Here is an 11,139-nt window from a genome sequence, read left to right as displayed (position 1 = left end):
GGATTTCTTTTGTTTGTATTTTTATACAGCATGCCAGTGGGGTTACAGTAAGACTGAAAAGGCTGTAACCTCGGGGAGCCAGAAATGGCAATGACAAAAACTCAAAGAAAAACAAAAAAGAATGGCTCCAGTAAAAGAGTGACTGAGGCAGCTCGGGGAACTGGGAGATTTAGAAGCTCTTTGATCACTCATAAAGGTGTAGCTATCTAAGTAACTCAGCAAGACAGCTTTTAAAAAATCTGTGACTTTGACAGACATTTCAAGTGATGTGAACAAAGGCTGTATCTATTTCCATACTGCAAAATAACTCCCTGAATTACACAGTAAACACACCAGACAATAATCCGCACATTGCTTTGGGAGTTCCTTTACACTTGTTCAAAGCTGTGATTATTATTTTTGACCAGTGAGGCTCGCTGCCGCTTTCTAAAGTTTCAGCTGCATAATTTTAAATGCATTAAAGGAGAGTTGTGTCAATCAGGAAAAATGTGAAAGTCTTAATATTCAGTCTTAATAAAAATAGTAAAATATACTTGTTATACTAAACTTTGGTCCAGAGTGGACCAAGGGACAGATCATATCTGCATGAATCCTACTTGACTCCTCTTTTTTATACTGTGAGGCCGCAAATTTAGGCTTTTTTGTAGCTGAAATTTGTTTTGTAAAATACTGTAAATAATGTAATACACATTTAAGATTACTTTTTTGTTTTTCACAAGAAAATCCATCGTTATACATTAAAGATGGAAACTGCAGTTCATGTTCTGTGGGCATGACATGCAGAAATAGGGGAGTGATTCGTACACATCCGCTGGGTGGTTGAAATAGTTGGTAGTTAGTAGTAGGACTGACATTTCAGAGGCAGGGGTGGGAAGTTTTGGCAGTGTAAAAGTCTGCGTCTCGCTTCTGTATTTTGTCCTTGTATTTGTCGTGAAGTCTTCGTCTCTGTTGCATGATTCCCAGTTTGACTTTGTCCTGTTGTATTTTGTTGGTCCTCTGTCTCTTGTGCCTTGTCTTACTTCCTTTATTATTGCCTTGATAAGTTTCAGCTGTGCCCTGCTAACCTGGCGTTTCTGGTCTCTCTGATTACCTCCTGTGTCTATTTAAAGTCTCAGTTTGTTGAGTCACGCTGTGTTCCTATTGTCCTCCCTACTGTTGCTGATTACAGTCTAGTTTATTTTCTGTTTAAATACAGTAGTTGATCTCTGAAGTCTGGATTTGCAAATCTGCAACCTTCAAATCCTAAAGACAGCAGACAACACCTTTGCTTTGTAATAAGACTGTGCAGGCAAGTAGGCAGCAGTAGTTTCTAAGATACAAGACAATTAAATATCAGAGCAGGTGTTTCTAACACTGATAATCTTTAAACTGTTTTCAATAGTCTATATGAAGAGTTCCAAGCCAGCATTGCAAATAAGAATTTACTTGAACTGTTATATAACTTGCGAACATTCTTCATTAACAAGGCTAGAAAGAAAAATGACAAAACTGCATTGAATGTATTGCACTCTTTGCCCCAGGCATGACATGTATGTTATGCTATTCATGATCAGAGGAAAAGACAAGGCAAGGCCTTCAGTCATCCCCATTCTTTTAAAAAAAATAAAGTCACAATAGAGCCTTTATGAACTGTAAATAAGGCAACAAAGATAACAGCATGCAGCGGTATCTACTGACCCATCATTCACACAGCTCTGATAGTCAAAAGGCTCTGGACTTTTTTAATGAATCCGCTTTGCAAACACATCAATTTGATATTCAAAATTAAATAACTTAATAAGACTAACAGAGAATGTGTATTATGAAATGACCACCCATTAAACCTCCAGGATAATAATAATAATAATAATAATAATAGCTAGAAAAACTTCTTTGACAAATCAGTCTCCACCACGCTGAGTAAAGTAAGAAAATGTACTGAACAAGAATGGCTTTAATGAGTCTCCACATGTCCTAGCACTATATGGGCTGAAGCTGGAAACATGTTGAAACTGATGGCCTTATAAAATAATTGTAAATGTAAGTTGATAAAATATAACACAACAGCACATCTGGATGATTTGAACAGATGTCTGGTGCATGAGAAGAAAAATGACCCGGAGACATTTTCAGTTCAATTCTTCCTGCCCTCTGTCTCCTTCAGTCTCTCATCATGTATTTTATACGTGAACTATGATTTGTTTTATTTAATTCCCATTTTATTTTGAAGGTCGGGTTCCTCAGCTGTCTTGTGTTGTTACTTCCTACATTTGTTTATTGTCCTTCGTTACTGAAGGTCTGCCCCACTCTCTTTGGTGCCACCTATCCCTAGTTTATTTTCTGTGTATTTAAAGTCCTGTTTGTTCTTCTTCTTCTTGTCAGTCAGTCTGCGTGTCACCATGTGGTCTCTGTAGTTTTCATTAGTGTTTTCTTCTTTGCTTCTGCTGTTTTATTTCTAGGTAAGTATTAGCTGCCATTAAAACTGAGTTCTGTATTTAGATCCTCAATATGATCAAATATCAAATGACAGTGGAAAAGACAATTACAGCATGTTTTTGTTCTCAAAGTGTCATTTTGGTGTTTTGTCTATGCCTCTAGCATCTCAGCGATTTGCATACAGTGGCCTTGATACAACAGTGGTGGCAATACGAGACACCAAGCACAAAGGCTGTGTCAGAAGGAATAGCTGTGGCATAAACTGGGAGGGTTTTTGTTGTTGTTTTTTGGTGTTTGGTTAGTTTTAGGCACCAAAGCTTCTTCCCTCAGTTTTAGAAAAGGTCATACTTCACTCTGTGTGTGTGTGTGTGTGTGTGTGTGTGTGTGTGTGTGTGTGTGTGTGTGTGTGTGTGTGTGTGTATCCTTGAAATGTTTGCACAAAATGGCTCTATGTGATGCCCTAGGAACTGCATCAGCACTGCATCAGCACTGTTGTCTGGTCATTTGGCTGCAGCAGACACAGATTTTGAACACACGACTGATGTGAACTTGTTTATCATTTCTAGTGGCATTTCCATCCAGTAAATCCAAATCATACAGAGACTTCTTTTTTGTCTTTGTCATTTGGTGTTACTATGTGCTTTTCTCTTGATTTGTATATATTTCTCCTGTTTGTAATTTATTCCTGCTGTCTTGATATTTATATTTTATTCCTGCACAGTTAGTGTGGAGCACCCACAATGTCATTATACATAACTATAAAGTGGTATTCTGTTCTATTCTAATTCTATTTTATTAAGAACAAATTGTTCCAATGTTTTAATTTTTCTGAGAATTCAGCTGAAACCAGTGAGAGATAAGCTAGTAAGCTGTTGATCAGATGAGTTAATGGTGAGTGAACGCCCCCTTTCACAGTATTTTTCCCATCATTCTCTGGTTTCCCTGGGGGCATCAGTCAATTCCTTTTGTGAAAGCTGGTGTGGGTACAAGGTGCCTTTAGTTCTGCAGTTTGATGCAACGGGCTATGACATCAGTGAGGCAGGTCTGTCACACTCTACTTTATTTCCACCTTGTGAAGAAGAAGTGTATTTGATCCCAAACTTCAGTCTTTTCCTAGCCAAGAAGTTTTTAGTGCCTAGACCAGGGGTCGGCAACCCGCGGCTCCGGAGCCGCATGCGGCTCTTTAGTCCTTAAAGTGCGGCTCCGCGTGGTTTGGGCAAATAAATTAGAAGTATTTAGCTGAAGTGTATTTTATTTATGTTAGTTCTTTTTAACTCGTAGTTCTAAATTGGAAGATTATTGTGATATTGAAATATAAAAATAAAATTATATTCTATTATTTTTTCATCGCTCAAAATAAGAGTCACACTCGCAGAAGCCGGTGTACCCGCCGAAACGCGGTGCATTTATCGAGACTTTCAACCCCAGGTAGGCCAATTATGGATCTTCGGATCCACATTATGTCAGCAGCTCCACCGTGAACTATGTTAAAGACAAACACCGTGAGTAAACTGACTTCGTATAGCCCTGATTTGCGGACTCTGTGCGCAGAGGTTCAGGAGCAGAAGTCCCATTGTAAACAAATCACGGCAGACCCGACGATGTTTCCATGAGCATGCTTTTGAGCATCTCTTTATTGAGCACTTTTCACACACGTTTGCTGTACGCATACAGCCGGCTGTAGCTTTTCAGCTCACAGCCCAACATACACCACCAACAACACAACAGCACAGATAGCACAGACGTAAAGGCGGCGAGGCGTGATTGCGGGTGTCGCTCAGGTGCGTCCGCCTCCCCTGCAGCGGCGCTGCAAACCACGCCCCGCCGCACGCATTAACCAGGTAAAATACATATTTAGGCAGAATTTTGCAAATATCTATTTTTCATTTTTCAGCAGCATAGTGCTTTTTTCCAATTATTTTTTAAGAGTCAGGTCAAGGCTCCAACAACCCGAAGGCGATATAAGGGTGGCGGCTGACAACAGTTTTTGTTTGCTACATGGATCATTTTAGTTCAGCTGGGTGTCTTTCCTTTTCTTATATTTCTTTAAGAGTTCAAAATGTGTTAATTACATAAATGAAATGTAATTTTCTCTGTAGCACTTCATGGATTTCATAAGCAACACACCTTAGTTGTTCACACAAAGCATAAAGATAAAAAACAATATATACAGTGTTATCTTCATTTTAGATGTCAAAAAGTATTTGCGGCTCCCAGTGTTTTCTTTTGCGTGAAAACCGGGTCCAAATGGCTCTTTGGGTGTAAAAGGTTGCAGACCCCTGGCCTAGACCTACAGTGGTTACATAATAGACCTGTCTTGGCATTAAGGCACAAATACCAAAGGACAAATGGGGAGATGGAGATGGACAACATCCAACAAAACAATAAATAATGCTGTGGCATGTAGAACGTTAACATTATTTAGTAATTCACTTAAAAGTTTATGGTTTAAGCTCCGGTTCAGAATACGCAATCCACCTTCATTTTCCGATCACAAGGAGACCATCTGTGGACCTAAGATCCTGGCTTGGAGAATAGGGGTGGTATACTTTGGACGTTTGGACGGATTTTCAGGCAACTAACAGACACTATACACATACATGAAAACATTCTGCCAACACAAAATAAACGACACTGAACATCCACTAGAGCTTCAACTACACTGGAAACTTTGCAGTGATTTAGCAACGATACAAAGATCATAGTGTAGGAAGTGCAGGAAATTCACCAACTTCAATACGGGTGAGATAATCGCTATCGATGTGAAGTGGGTAGGACCCAAAATAAACTTTTCTCCATTTCTTCTCCACAGGCAAGCAATTGAAGCAACTACCATGAAGATAGTACTGACTGACATATGACTTTTTAGTATATACATAAGAGTGTTACCCAGGCAACCAGGGCCTGGAATGTCTGCAAGAAACCAGCCGCCACTTTCAAAGCAATGCATGATGGGCAAATTGCTTCCAATGTGGAGACAGCTTTATCCACTCTTATGCTCTTCGCTGACTGACCAGCTGAGTGGTGATGCCATGACCATGTGATCCTTTGGCTTGTAAGGGTAATAAAAATCAGAAATGACTTGGACTGAGCCATAAACTTTGGATGACCATCTTTGTGTTATCGGCAGGTAGAGTCTTCACAGCCTTCCTGTTAATCATCCTCTGAAACTGCAAATAGGAACCTCGTCAGACATGGAGGCACATCAACTGGCCTTTTTGTTCTCTCTCAGCTAACCAAGGAGACCTGGGCATCAAAGCTGGTCTCTCTGCAAAGTTCACATTTGCATTTTGCATGGCAGGGGCCACTTTCCTTTCCCAGTTCCCGCTGCTCTTCTGAGAGTCGGAGGGGAAAAAGTGTGCACCAAATAAATGAGCTGTTTGGTAAGAACATTAAATTAAAACACATTATGTTTCACTTACATATGCTTCGTGCAATAACAAAATGTGACTGAGCTCATTGTTAACATGATGAAGAATGTTGGAAACGAAACAGATCTTCCCTGAAAACCCTGATCACCTTTTAAATTTCAGAGCAAGGAGAGAGTCATCAACAATGGAAATTCATTCATCCTTGTATTTTTCCACCATTAGGGATACAATTCTAGCACACGGCTGAATATAATAATGACATATTATTGAAAAACATAGGAGGCTTCGGCTTCACTGCTCCCAGAGAATGTCTGGAGATTAGAAAAATGGGGCACAGACAATTTGCTAAAAAACAAAAAGAGATAAAACTGTGCAGTGTGCAGGTTAAGCAAGTGAGCCAAGAATCTGCCACTCCTTTTTGTTCTCTCATACCACACTGAGGATTTTATTCCCATCGCTCCGGCAGATGAAATTCTGGGTGAAATATTGCAGGACTCCAGTAAGACAGGTGGCTCATTATCCACAACATCAACAAAGAGGGAGAGAGGAAAAACGACCACCAAGGTTTTTGATATGATGCAACACCTCTTCCTCCTCAGAGGTTTCCTAATGTATGTAATTAGAATCAAGGACAGAATAAGGAAATGCTAATGAGGCATCTCTTTGGTTTTTTTGATGTCTTTATGCTTATAGCAGAATCATGCTTTTTGCATTGTACAGTTAAAGGTTTGAAAGGTAAGGAAAAAGTCATCCTCGAAGATTTCTGGATACTATAAGTTATGTTTTTCAAAATGTCAGCATGCTGAAAACTCCCTGCTGGTGGACGTCTAGTTTCTTTATTAAGTGGGAGAAAACAAGTGAGGATGAATTGCTTTGGAGAGATATGAAACTGTTGGGAATATCTGTGTTTCAATGTGATGAATGAGCAATGATCCCTATGTAAATGGCAAGAACATTAATAAGGCGAGTAGGGTTTGGTAAAGGAAATGTGGGTTTTCATCTTAGTGATTTGAGTTAACCCAGTTACAGCCTGGTGCTTGACGAATGATGTAGTTAGCGTTGCCACCGGAAAGTGTTTGATAATGAGGAAACTGCAGAACAGAGACTCATGTAAAAGAAAGGAAAGTAAGGCTCCTCTGACATGAGGTTAATCAACTACAACTGCCCTCACATTATGCACTCTAAATCACACCCAGCTGTTAAACAGTGTTTAGCGATATGCATGAAGTGGTACATTTTGCTGCATAATAAAAATAACCAAACATGTCTCAGACTGTTTTTAAATAACCGGGCCTGTATGTGAGCACTTATGGACACCCTGGTGCTATCATACAGTAGATGACTATAATCCTCCCAGACGTTTCTGGCTGAATTAAAATACTAATGCATACAGAATCAGCTCTGTCTTAGAATGCTTTGGCTTTTTTCAAAATAGGCTTATTCACTTTTTTGAACAGAGTTAGCTTATCGGTTCAGCCTTTTAAATATGAAGCTACAGCCAGCAGATGATTAATTTGTTTTAACTTGAAGACTTCAAACAGAGGAAACAGCTAGCATAGCTCTCTAAAGTTGGAATGTTGTAATGTCATATTTTTCTGGTCCTGATGACTTTCCTAAATATTACAATTTCCTTATACGGTATGTCCTTTGGATTAAAGAGCATATTTTGTTAGACTTGGCATAATTCATCAAATACATTACATCCAACTGGATCCACAATCCTCCTCCTCTTCTTCCGGCTGCTCCTTTAGGAGTCGCCACAACGGATCATCTACCTCAGCGGTCCCCAACCCCATGCCCACGGATCGGTGCCGGTACCGGTTTTTATCGTTAACTCGGTTTCCCTGGGTCTTTTCCCGTGCTGTAGTTGTGTGCCTTATTTTGAAAGAAATATTTACGCATTACCATAGCGACCAGAGAGCATTAAGGGGCAGAGAGGAGGATGTTACTCTTAATGTTGTTGGCGCATTTCAGGAGAACGCTGCTAATAAAGTTACAAAATTACACAGTGAATTTACGTTTGTTATTATATTTACAAAATAACACCGTTTTGTCTTGGTCGTATCATTTTACTTTGTTGTATTTATCTGCAGTCTGTGAAAGGCCAGTCTGTGAAAATACTGTGTGACATTAAACTGGTCCGTGGTGCAAAAAAGGTTGGGGGCCGCTGATCTACCTCCATCTCAGTTTATCACTGGTATCTTCTTCTTCTTCTTCTTCTCCCATCACACCAACCCTCTGGATCTCTTACTCAACTTCATCTGTGAACCTTCTTTCCAATCATCCTCTTTTCCTTCTGACTAGCAGCTAAATCTTCAACATCTCCAAACGAACTCAGCTTTGCTTTTTCTCACTTTGTGTCCAAACCACTCAACCCGAGGCTTCCTCCCGATATATTCATTTCTGATCCAGTCTGTTCTGGTCGTCAGGTATTCTTCCCAGGTATTTAATGTTATCCACCCTCACTACCTATGCTCTTTGCATCTTTACTGTTACACAGGTCTCTCTCTCACCCACATGCGTGTTCTGCTTCTACTGACTTTCATTCCTCTTCTCTCCAGAGCATACCTCCATGTCTCCAGGCTCTCTTCAGGTCACAATGCAAATATCATAGTTCACTGAGACTCCTGCCTGACCTAATTGGGCCACCTGTCAACTCTTCAGGTAAGAAGTGGCTCAGAGCTTGTGCTGAACAATCTGGTTAAAGTCCACTGCCCTCTCTTCTAGATCTCCAAACATCCACAGGTATGTCATCTAGACCAACTTACTTTTCTGCTGCTTTTACTTCTTCCTCATGAATCCTCTGAACTTCCTGTTTCACTCATTTTCCTCATCTGTCCTTCCCTCTCTCCCTCAATTTCTTCATTCATCAGTACTCCTTCCATCATCTAAACACACTCTCTTCACTTATTAGTAAATCTCTTTTCTTAATCGGCTGCACATCTTTTTCAGCTCAGTCTTTCTGTCTAGTCAATTGATACAAGTCTACTTTCTTCATCACCCTGACTATCCCACGTTTTCTTTGCTAACCTCTTCCTTTGAACACTTTGCTGTACTTCCTGATTCCACCACCCAGTCTGATTTTCCTTTGTCTTCCATCCAGAAGGTACACCCAACACCTCTTAGCAGTTTCTCTGCTAGTGTTGTTAGTAGTATTAAATTAGCTAGTACTCTCAGCTAAACCTGTAACCTATGCTTATAGGTTTATATTTCTTCTGGTCTTCTACTCCATACAGTGCTAAAAAAAAAAAAGATACTATTATGGTGTATTGACATTAATGGGAAGGCATTAAGATTTTAGCCGATACAGTTATCATCACCAGTTTGCAATTAGTATCAGATTATTGGTTCTCCTGCCCTTGGAGAATAAGTTACCGATTAATGCACTGATAGGAAATGCCAAGGTTTGTGTGCATATCCATTTACTGACAGCCCCTTAATGTATGGTATTTTTATTTCTGCAACATGTTTCCTCTTTACTCAACTTTTTTTTTTTTTTTTAGCATATCAGAATCTGAGCCACCTACAAAGGTATAAGAACTGCACTTATTTGGAAAACAGCAGCCATTGCCCCTGCTTCTGGTTAGCAGCAAGTATACTGAGTATTGCAAGACATCATTAAGACTTAAAAAAGACAAGTTTTCCTTATCCTCCCACAAGTTAGACAGACAGTCAGCATCTAGCAGTGGCAGTAGTGTTAAATAATATTATTATTCAACTTGTTTGCCCTTTTTAATTAAACCTATTGTGTCTCTGTCATATTTCATATGTTTCAACTATAGCATAAATATATTTTCAACACATAGGAGAACAGCTTGTTCCTCCACCGGTGTCAACAGTGATGTTGATATCATGTACAGTGCAGACAAGGGCAGACTGAGTTGCTGTTCTTGCTCCACTGCTAAATTTATCATTACATGGACAGGCAGACATCTCCAGCAGCACTGATTAAGGATGAGTTGAGCTGGAGGACACTGCCGGCCAATTTCCCTCATTACGAAAAATCCTCCAGTACTCTGAGAGAGATGATGTCCATTTTAATAACAAGTCGTGAGACAATTTTTAAAAGACTTTAAAGCACCACACATAATGAATGATGGTGTAGCCTGACTTTCTGAAGGCTTACAAGTACTGCAAGGACTGAATATAAACAGGGACAAATAAAAGCATGATTTTAGCAAAACAAACCAGTACAAACCAAAGAAACACTGAAGATAATAGAAATATGCAAACGTGTCTTATTTAACCTCATTTTTACCAACTTATTGTCTTTTGTTGTTGTTGTTGTTGTTTTAATAAAGTGACACAATACATATGTGCTTGCTTACTACTCTGCTAGTTGAGATGTATTTAAGTCTGAATGTATAGCATAGGGAATTGTACAACAGTAAAAGTACACCAGAGTCTATTCTGTAGATGATGAAACGATGCTGAGATCCAGACCACACTGGTCTGCCGACTTCACTCAACAATCCCTAGCTGTCTCATTATTTTCTTTGGTTGCAGCTCCTCTTTTCCTTCTTCTTCATTCTCATTAGGTGTTCCTCTGTTTTCCTGCAGTGCCGTATGCGTGTCACCGCTCACTGTGAAACTGTGTCAAAACATGTCTTCCGCTAATTTGCAGTGCACTGTACATTACAACTGAAGCCATCCACCCATTTACTTTTACTTATATGCAAAATGGAACTTTTTCTTCCTAAGATCAAAACAATTAAACTGAACAATTTTATAATGACTGCTGGGTGTTCATATTCAGTTCTTGTTTTATCTTACATTCATTTCATTTTAAATTCATTTTATAAGAAAATACAATTACAATTTTATGCTTTTCTTCTTTTCTAAGCTTTAAAGTACAATTTTTGTTGCTATTCTACAATCGGACTTTCCAAAAAAGATGGCATGCTGTGTAAAATGTAAGTAATAGGATGTAACAGCCTGCACACAATGTGCTGTACACGCTGACAGACTCTCAAATATCAGATGCTGAAACAGAAATTTTACAGGTTTTTGAAACTATAAATGTTCATTTTGAATTTGATGCCTGGAGCTGTGACGGTGACATGTTTACTACTGTGTTACATCATGCTAAGCTTCCAAACAGTGGTTGGAGACCACAGCACAGTGAAAATTATTGCAACCGCATGCAATGAACTTGCAGTCTCGTTGCCTTTGAAATTATTGCTTCAGAGTCACAGAAACTTTAGACATCAAGGAAAAAGCAACAATAAGGTCAATGTGGTGCCATTTTCTGAATGAAATTCTATATATCTATCTTTTTGTGATGATACAGCAATAAACTGCAATGAAATTGGGAAAATCATGAATCTATTCGTTCACATTAACTGCTTACAGT

At 39.2% G+C, this 11,139-nt stretch overlaps 1 long non-coding RNA gene across 2 annotated transcripts; it reads left to right on the top strand.

Moving 5' to 3' along the window:
• Window positions 1–3,365: 3,365 nt before the first annotated feature.
• LOC106098079 (uncharacterized) lies at window positions 3,366–7,317 on the top strand. Of its 2 annotated transcripts, XR_001224171.3 has the most exons (4): window positions 3,366–3,457; window positions 5,228–5,470; window positions 5,546–5,798; window positions 5,949–7,317. It is a non-coding gene; the product is annotated as an uncharacterized LOC106098079 (long non-coding RNA). The 2 variants fall into 2 exon arrangements; XR_002058507.2 differs by having other exon boundaries at window positions 5,546–7,317.
• The last annotated feature ends 3,822 nt before the right edge of the window (window positions 7,318–11,139 follow it).

This window comes from Oreochromis niloticus, linkage group LG16, assembly GCF_001858045.2.
Source record: "Oreochromis niloticus isolate F11D_XX linkage group LG16, O_niloticus_UMD_NMBU, whole genome shotgun sequence".
Classification (NCBI taxonomy): Eukaryota; Metazoa; Chordata; class Actinopteri; order Cichliformes; family Cichlidae; genus Oreochromis; species Oreochromis niloticus.
The sequence above is the reverse complement of the archived record's forward strand: the minus strand, read 5'-3'. Positions and strand labels throughout refer to the sequence as shown.